Source organism: Sturnira hondurensis, unplaced genomic scaffold (assembly GCF_014824575.4).
Source record: "Sturnira hondurensis isolate 20B ecotype Veracruz unplaced genomic scaffold, ASM1482457v3 Scaffold0025379, whole genome shotgun sequence".
Lineage (NCBI taxonomy): Eukaryota > Metazoa > Chordata > Mammalia > Chiroptera > Phyllostomidae > Sturnira > Sturnira hondurensis.
In genome coordinates this window covers 1,192,639-1,202,572 of record NW_028098010.1, presented here as the reverse complement: position 1 = coordinate 1,202,572, position 9,934 = coordinate 1,192,639, and the positions used below count along the sequence as shown (strand labels likewise).

The window sequence follows — 9,934 nt, the reverse complement described above, 5'->3', positions numbered from 1 at the left end:
AAAATTGGAGAGGAATACCTAAATTTGCTTGTTGGAATCAGTGAAAGTTTCAAATTAAAATGGGGTTGGTGCTGTCTTAAAAGGTTTGTAGTCTTCAAAAAACTATGGTACATTTACACAACGGAATTCTATGCTGCAGAAAGGAAGAAGGAGCTCCTACCCTTTGCAACATCATGGATGGAACTGGAAAGCATTATGCTGAGCAAAATAAGCCAGGCGGTGAAAGACAAGTACCATATGATGTCACTGTTAACAGGAATCTAAACAACAACAACAAAAAAACCAAGGAAGCAAAATATGACCAAATACACTGAAATACGGAACAGGCTGACAGGGACCAGAGGGGAGAGGGGAGAGAATCATAGGGGAAAAGGGGATGGACTCACATGGACAAGTATAAAGGACACATGGACAATAACTAAGGTGGGGGGCGGAAATGGGAGGGAGGTGGGGAGCACTGGTGAGGCAGGGCTGGGAATATGACAGAAAACTGTACTGGAACAAGAATTAAATTTTAAAAAAAGTTTTATAGTCTTCAGCAGGTAGGTAACAATGCGAAGTCGTTGTAAGCCCCTATGATATCAAATATAATAGACACGTTCATGAACTGAGCATACACCCAGGAGAAACTTTGATATAAATTAATCCATTCATGGAGGGAAACAGGTTAAAAACATCTCTTCTTCTCACAGAGTTTCTTTGAAGGAGATTTCAATAAGTGCCCACCTACCTATTTCAATATTTCTCTGGAATGCATGTTCTTTGCTACAATATTCACACTTTATTACAAATCAAAAGTTGAACATCCATTTCAGTTTTAGATTGCTTATTTGTGCTAGTAAGTAGTAAAAGCAGGAAATAATAGATCACCTCCAAAGGGGGAAAATATTCTGGTTTGAAATACAGTTTGGTCTTTTCTCTGGCAGATTGGATGGCTAGACATCACATCCACTTCTCATGGCCACTATCTGCATGAGTCCATATACTGCAGCTCCTGCTCTTTGATAGCAGCTGAAGAGTGACTACACAGATGGAAAAAGTAAGTTTGTATTACTATTCAACTGGATACAATATGTGAGTCCACAAATGCATTAGAAATTCCAAGCATATTTTCAAAGGTCAAAGCAACCATAACTAGTTGGATTTAAATGTAAGGAGCATTTGGAATATATTTTATACTAACCAACAACCAAGAAAGCCTATGTGATTGTAGTAGTACAAAGGTACTTGTCCTTGTTATTATGTATTCATGGGAGACAAACAACCTTTTGCTATTGATCACCAGACTATTTTATTGAAAGCTTATACTCTACTAACGAAAGCAAGGTTGAGGCTGGGGTAAATTTCAAGCAGACCTCTAAGAGGGCAATGCCATTTAGAAATAATGTGGTTTTTATTAAATAAATCTGGCTAATAATATTAAAGTGCTATTTTAACGTTAAGAACAGACAAAGCCAATCTTAGGTACTAAGAGATGGGGCAGAAGGTTGAGGTGAGGGTGGAGGGGAAGTTGAAAACTGGTTAAGGCTGATATTGAAGACAGGAAATAAAAAGAAAAATGAAATTCTCCTTTATGTATTGGATGATGGTTTATGTTGTTTAAATTCCCCTTTGCTTTAATGTATTTAATTATTTTTCAAGTACAGTTTTCTGTTTATTACTCCCATTCCAACACACACCCCGTGCTCCCCCCCGTTTCCACCCTTCTTAGTTGTTGATCATGTATCCTTTATATTTGTTCCTCTAAATCCCTCCCCTATTTTCCCTGACATCCCCTCCCCTCTCCCCTCTGGTTGCTGTCCCCCTGCTCTCTATTTCAGTGCCTTTGGTTTTATTTTGCTTGCTTGTTTTGTTGTTTAGCTTCCTGTTAAAGGTGAGACCATACGGTATCTGTCCATCAATACCTGGCTTATTTCACTCAGCATAATGCTTTCCAGTTCCTTCCATGCTGTTCCAAAAGACAGGAGCTCCTTCTTCCTCACTACTGCATAGAATTCTATTGTGTATATATACCATAGTTTTTTGACGCATTCATTTACTGACGGGCACCTAGGTTGTTTCCAACACTTGGCTATTGTAAATTGTGCTGCTATGAACATTGGGGTGCATAGATTCTTTGGGATTGGTATTTTAGAATTCTTAGGATATAATTCCAGCAGTGGCATTGCTGGGTCAAAAGGCACGTTCATTTTTAGTTTGCTTAGAAATTTCCGTACTGTTTTCCATAGTGGTAGTACCAGTCTGCAATACTACCAACAGTGAACTAGGGTCCCCCTTTCCCCACAACCTCTCCAGCACTTGTTGTTTGTTTCTTTGTTTATCATAGCCATTCTGACTGGTGTAAAGTGGTATCTCATTGTGGTTTTAATTTACATCTCTCTGATAGCAAGCAATATTGAGCATCTTTTCATGTGTTTCTGATTCCTCTGTATGTCCTCCTTGGAGAAGTGTCTGTTCAAGTCCTTTTCCCACTTTTTAATTAGGTTAGTTGTATTCTTAAAGTCGTGTGAGTTCTTTGTATATTTTGGAAATTAAACCATTGTCAGAGATATCATTGGCAAATATGTTTTCACATACAATTCGTTGTCTTTTTATTTTAATGCTGTTTTCTTTAGCTGCACAGAAGCTTTTTATTTTGATGAGATCCCATTTGTTTATTCTTTCCTTTATGTCCCTTGCTATAGGGGACATATCTGTAAAAATGTTGCTGCGTGAAATATCTGAGATTTTCCTGCCAATGTTCTCCTCTAGGACTTTAATGGTTTCACAGCTTATATTTAAGTGTTTTATCCACCTTGAATTTATTTTCGCATATGATGTAAGTTGATGCTCAAGTTTCATTTTTTTGCACATAGCTGTCCAGTTCTCCTAATACCCTTTGCTGAAGAGGCTATCTTTAGCCATTTTATATTATCACCCCATTGTTGAATATTAGTTGCCCAGAGAGACTTTGGTTTATTTCTGGGCTCTCTGTTCTGTTCCATTGGTCTATGTGCCTGTTTTTATGCCAGTACCAGGCTGTTTTGATTATAGTGGCCTTGTAGTACAGTTTCATATCAGGTATTGTGATCCCTCCTACTTTGTTCTTCTTTCTTAACATTGCACCTGCTATTCAGTGTCGTTTATGGTTCCATATAAATTTTTGAAGTATTTGCTCTATGCTTGTGAAATGTGCCACTGGTACTTTAATAGGTATTGCATTGAATCTGTAAATTGCTTTGGGTAGTGTGGACATTTTGATGATGTTAATTCTTCCAATCCATGAGCACAATACATGTTTCCATTTGTTTGTGTCTTCCTTGATTTCTTCCTTCAATATTGTGTAGTTTTCTGCATACAGGTGTTTTACCTCCTTGGTTAGATTTATTTCCAATTTTTTTTTCTTTTTTTGCTATATCGAATGGGATGTGAGTTTTTTATTTCTTCTTCTACTGATTCATTGTTAGTATACAAAAATGCCCTTGATTTCTGGATATTGACTTTGTATCCTGCTGTTTTGCTAAATTCATTTATTAGTTTGAGCAGTTTTTGGGTAGAGGCTATAGAATTTTCCATGTACACTATCATGTCATCTGCAAACAATGACAGTTTTTTTTCCTTCTTTCCAATTTGAATGCCTTTTATTTCTTTTTTCTTGCTTGATTGTTGAGGCTAAAAATTCCAATACCATATTTAATAGAAGTGATGAAAGTAGACCACCTTGTCTTCTGCCTTATCTTAGTGGAAAATATTTTAGTTTTTGCCCATTGAGTATGATGTTGGCTGTAGGTCTTTCTTATATGGCCTTTATTATATTGAGGAATGCTCCCTCTGTTCACACTTTGCTGAGTATTTTTGTCATAAATGGGTGATGTAACTTATCTAAAGCTTTGTCCACATCTGTTGATATCATCACGTGGTTTTTGTCTTTGCTTTTGTTTATGTGGTTTATTACCTTTACTGAATTGGGAATATTGAACCATCCTTGCATCCCTGGAATGAATCCCAATTGGTCATGGTGTATGATCTTTTTGATGTATTGTTGGATGTGATTTGCCAATATTTTGCTGAGGACTTTAGTGTCTTTGATCATTAACGATATTGGCCCATGAATTTGGGTGTTTTGGATTTTTTTTCTTTGGGGTTGATTTCTAATTTCAGTCCGTTGTGGTCCCAGAAAATGCTTGGTATGATTTCATATTTCTTGAATATGTTGAGGCACCTTTTGTGTCCTATCATGTGGTCTATCTCTGAAAATGTTCCATGTGCATTTGAAAAGAATGTTTATTTAGCTTATTTTGGATTAAAGGTTCTATATATATATATCAGTTAAGTCCATTTCATCTAGGGCATTGTTCAATGCACAATATCTTTGTTGATATTTTGTTTGGAAGATCTTTCCAATTTTGACAGCTGGGTGTTAAATTCCCCTACTTTAATTGTATTGCTGTCAACATCTTTCTTGAAGTCCTCTAAGATTTTCTTTTTATATTTGGGTGCTCCTATGTTGGGTGCATATATATTTACATTGTTAATGTCTTCTTGGTGGATTCTTCCTCTGAGCATTATGAAGTGACCTTCTGGGTCTCTTTGTATGACCCTTTTTTGAACTCTATTTTGTCTGATATTATAATTGGTACTCCAGCGTTATTTTCTAGTCCCTTTTCTTGGAAAATTTTTTTCTAGCCTTTCAATTTTAGTCTGTTATGGTCTTTTGTCCTGAGCTGTGTTTCTTGTAGAGAGAGATGTGCGGGTCATGCTTTCTTATCTATTCAGCTATTCTTTGTCTTTTAATTGGGGCATTTAATCCATTTACCTTTATGGTTATTATCAATAGGTACTTATTCATTGCCATTTTGGTACCTGTGTTCCTCTTTGTCTCTCTCTTTTCTTTTCTTTCCTTAGTGCAGTCCTTTTAGCATTTCTTGCAGAGCTGGTTTGGTGGAGGCATATACTTTTAGACTTCTTTTGTCTTAAAAGCTCTTTATTTGGCCTTCTATCTTGTTTGAGAGCCTTGCTGGGTAAAGTAGCCTTTGTTATAGGCCTCTCTTTCTCATTACTTGAAATATTTCTTGCCATTCTTTTCTCGCTTGGAGTGTTTCCAATGAGAAGTCAGTAGCTAAACTTATTGGGGCTCCCTTGCATGTTACTTCCTTTTTCTCCCTTGCTGCCTTTAAGATTCTCTCTTTGTATTGGAGTTTTGCCATTTTAATGATGATGTGTCTTGAAGTGGGCCTCTTTGCCTCCCTCTTGATTGGGACTATCTGTGATTCCTGGATTTGTGTGACTTTTTCTCTCATCAAATTATGGAAATTTTCTATCATTACTCTTTCAAATAGGTTTTCTATTCCTTGTACTTCTTCTTCTCCTCCTCCTCGTATTCCTATTATTTGAATATCATTACATTTCATATTGTCTTGCATTTCTCTTAATCCCTCTTTCTTCTTTCTGAGACTCTTTTCCTTTTCTTGCTCTTTCTGAGAGTTTCTTTCTACTTTGTCCTGCAACTCACTGATTCGATCTTGTGCCTCATCAATCCTGCTTTTCATTCCTTCTACTGTGTTCTACAGTTCAGAAATTGTATTCTTCATTTCCTCTTGTCTCCTGCTGATAGTTTCAATTTCCTTTTCCATGGTGATATAGTTTCAGTGAGTTCATTGTAGCTTCCCTGTAGTTTCTGGTAGCTCATTGTGAGCTTTCTGGACTTCTTGATAACCAGTGCTTTGAATTCAATATCCGATAGCTGACTTGCCTCTATTTCATCTAACATTCTTTCTGAGGCTTCCTCTTATCCTTTCATTTGGGCATTTTTTCTTTGTCTTCCCATTGTTTATGAGACTTTTTTTAGCCTCAGCTTGTGAAATTGATTTGTTCTGACTCCCTGGGTTTATAGTGTGAACTTCTGTGGTACAATTCCCCTGAGATTCCATGGTGCAGTCTCCTGCTGGTACCTTGATGTTCTCCACTTCTACCTATTCCTTTCTTTGTGTATGTGTCATCATTGGAGGGAGAGACAAAAAGGTTTTTGACCGTGTGAGAGTACTTTATGATATTTACAGTCACAGCGGGTAGAGAAGAGATAGACCTTTAGGTATATATAGTGTTACCCGTAATCTTCAACCCAACTTGCCACTTTTAAGAAAGGATTGGCCAAAGATAAGTCTGCTGTTGGGGAGGGAAGGCTTGCGAGTTATGTCCAGAAAGCAGTGAGGTTGTGGGCAGTCAGTTTTTGAGGTAAGGTGACAGTAAAGTATAGTAAACAGGTGTAGCGTGTGAGCAAGTAATAGAATTCAGGAAACTGTAAAGTGGGCTAAGCCCGGAGAGATGTGTTGTTAAGTATTTACAGGTTTATAGAAAGCAGCAAGCGAACAAACATACATTGAGAAAAAAGGCAGGAGAAGGGAGGAAAAAGCGATAAGTTTGGGATGAAAGGAAGAAGGACTAAAACAGGAAAAAAGAAAGGAGAGAAACAAAGTATTGAAAGATAAAGCAATGATAAAATTTAAAAATATATATATGATTACTGAAAAAGGAAGTTTAAAAAAAGTTAAAGAAAACCACACCCTCCCTTGTTGGTTTCAAACTGTCCAATCTGTTTTTTCTGGTTTCAGCAGGAACTCTCTTTGGGCTGAGTTTTAGGTGCAGGTGCACACCCACTGGCCAGCCAGGCTACCAGACTGGGGTTAGGGTACCCGCCCACCCAACAGGCTGCCTGGCTCCCATGGGTTCTGCTACAGTACTTCCCAGTCCTGTGGCTGGGTGAGAAGGAAGGCAAGTTGCCTTCGCAGGAGAACACCTCAGTTCACTTTCCAAGAAAAATTTCTCCAGAAAGCCTGCCTCTCAGCCCAGCCCAATCCCCAACCCAACCGGTTAAAACAATGCTCCTCTCAAATCTCCCGGGCTGGCAGACTGACGGGCTGGTGACCACAGAGATTGCAACTGAACACGGCCCCCTGTCCTTACCACCCTCCCTGCAAACCTGGGCAGACTGGTCTCTGCCGAGTGCTGCCCAGCCCCACCTCAATGGGGAGGAAGGGAGCCAGCTCTCGTCCAAGGACCCCGCAGCTGGCCCAAGGCTGTGCCAGGTTTCGGGCTCCCGATGAGTCCTCTGTGGCAGACTCCCACGATGGCAGACTCCCCTGATGGCAGATGCCCTCGACGCTGGCCGCAGACAGAAGCCTCTGGGCCCCGACCACTGCCGCAGCAGTGACTCTGTGGCCATTAGGCCATGGCCAAGGTGTGCCGGCCCTTCTGCTCCCTCCCACCCCTGCTGCCCTGGTCCTTACTCACGTCCCTGAGGAGACCCCACCAACCTGTAGCTGTCTGGTCCGACACTATCTCTGGTCTCTAATTTTCATAAATGCTGGGGAATTGTTGGTTGGGGAATTGATTGTACTGTTCCTAAGTAGATCTGCCAGGGTTTTCTCCCAGGGGTAGGGGAACTGGAGTCGCTCCGTCCTATTCCACCGCCATTTTCAATTCTCCTTTGCTTTAATGAATTATTAGCAAAGCGAGATATAGAATTTGAATATCTTTGTAATATGAGTGGAAAAAATAAATTTTCGTTAGACAAATGTGAAAACACACGTTTTGTTTTTAATAAATGGATATTGATAATAAAATTATAAAAGGTGAAAACAAAGGATGATGTTAATATGATTCAATATATCACTAAATTCTAATATACATTTTAAATGTTAAAGTAAGTTTATCTATGTGTTTTCTAAATTGTCATCGGCTAGTGAACAAATTGTTATCTTTTTAATCTATCTAAAATTCACAAGCATGGGGAATCTCACAAAAGCCTAGAATTTGTGTTCTTACCTTCTTTGATAAGAAAATTACTGATTCCTAGAGAAAACAATTACAATCTTATTATATTATCCTCAAAACACCCCTTTATATTCAGTAGCTTTAAATTAATAATAGTTTAATAATTTAGCTTTAAATAAAAAATTATTTTATTGCTATTGTACAAAAATTGTTTGGGGATATGTTTCATTGAAACTAAAACTCAACAAATTTTGAGTGCCTTGAAAATGAAACTACATGAGATTGACATTTACATTAGAAAATGCTCTGAATTCTTAACAGGAAAACTATGTTATAACGGTTTGATATTTGTCATAGATATGTCATAGATTTTGGTGACTAGAGGTAATGTGTTCACCTTCTGGAAGCATATTAGATGGCAAAGCCAAAAGAACAGCTACTAAGACAAAGAATCTCATAATTACTAAAGGAAAATAATTAATATTAAGAATCTTTACCCCTGGCAATGCACAGAAGATTTGAAACATTCTATGGATAATATAATAACACATGTGAGGAATTTAAACATAAGAAGCAGCATATTATCTTAGAATACTTTATCTATTTTCTTCTTTTTTTAAATTTAATTTCTTGTTCAAGTACAGTTTTCTGTCTTGTATTCCCAGCCATGCACCCCCCCGCCAGGGCTCCGCACCTCCCTCCCATTTATGCCCCCCACCTTAGTTACTGTCCATGTGTCCTTTATAATTATTCATGTGAGTCATTTCCCTTTCCCCCTGTGATTCTCTCTCCTCTCCCCTCTAGACCCTGTCAACACATTCTGTATTTCAGTGTCTTTGGTCACATTTTGCTTGCTTGTTTGTTTTGTTGTTTAGATTCCTGTTAACGGTGATATCATATGATATTTGTCTTTCACTGCCTGGCTTATTTTGCTCAGCATAATGCTTTCCAGTTCCATCCATGATGTTGCAAAGGGTAGGAGCTCCTTCTTCTTTTCTGCTGCATAGGATTCCATTGTGTAAATGTATCATAGTTTTTTGATCCAGTCATTGACCGATAGGCATCTAGGTTGCTTCCGACTCTTAGCTATCATAAATTGTGCTGCTATGAACATTGGGGTGCATAGGTTCTTTTGGATGGGTGTTTTAGGGTTCTTAGGATATAATCCCAGCAGTGGAATTGCTGGGTCAAAAGGCAGGTCTATTTTTAGTTTTCTTAGAAAATTCCATACTATTTTCCATAGTGGTTGTACCAGTCTGCAATCCCACCAACAGTGAACTAGAGTCCCCTCTTCCCTACAAAATATTTTATCTATTTTCTATTAGCCAATTAACCTTGGAGGAAGGAAGTGAAGGAGGAAGACAGGAAGGCAATAAATTCATTAATTGAGGTAGGATTTCTTACCTTGAAGGTTTATCACTTTAAAAACACTTGAAAACTATCTTCAGGTATTCTGAAGAGGAAAACAAAGTATTTGGTTTTGGACAAGTTCCCCATAGAACTGTAACTGAAACTTGATTTTTGTTGCCCAGGTTAACTTCATTTTATTTCTCTAGTTTCCTCACCATTCTTCCTGGTAACTAACTTCTTCTAAGCTGAAAATAAGAAATAATACTTTTTCTCTCTTCTATTAAATTCTGAATTAAAAAAAACTTTGATATTAGCCCCTACCCCACTTCCATCCTGGAATTATTCTCTATATGGTTGTACACCACTTTACAAACAGCTCACATCTCTTTGGATCTTGGCAACATACTAGACATTTCATAGTAAAATTTATTTTCCACTAGAATATTTAGAACATTTTCATTACATTATTTGTTTCTTAAAAGTATATTTTAGTGCTCTCTTTGGCAGCACATATACTAAAATTGGAACAATGCAGAGAAGATTAGCATGGCCCCTGCACAGGGATGACACACAAATTAGTGAAGCATCCCATATTTTTAAGCATTTAAGAAAAAGCTAACCCCTATTTTCACAGACTATTCCAAACAATCCAAAAGGATTGAAGACTTCCAAACTCTTTTTATGAAGCCAGCATCATCCTAATTCCAAAACCAAATAAAGACACAAGAAAGAAAGAAAACTTGAGGCAATATCGCAGATGAACATAAATGCTCAAATCCTCAACAAAATATTGGCAAATCGCATCCAACAATACATCAAAAAGATCATACAC

General features: G+C 37.9%; 1 non-coding gene across 1 annotated transcript; it reads left to right on the top strand.

Moving 5' to 3' along the window:
- Positions 1 to 9,593: 9,593 nt before the first annotated feature.
- LOC118982487 (U6 spliceosomal RNA) lies at positions 9,594 to 9,700 on the top strand. Its single transcript, XR_005065559.1, has one exon. It is a non-coding gene; the product is annotated as a U6 spliceosomal RNA (small nuclear RNA).
- The last annotated feature ends 234 nt before the right edge of the window (positions 9,701 to 9,934 follow it).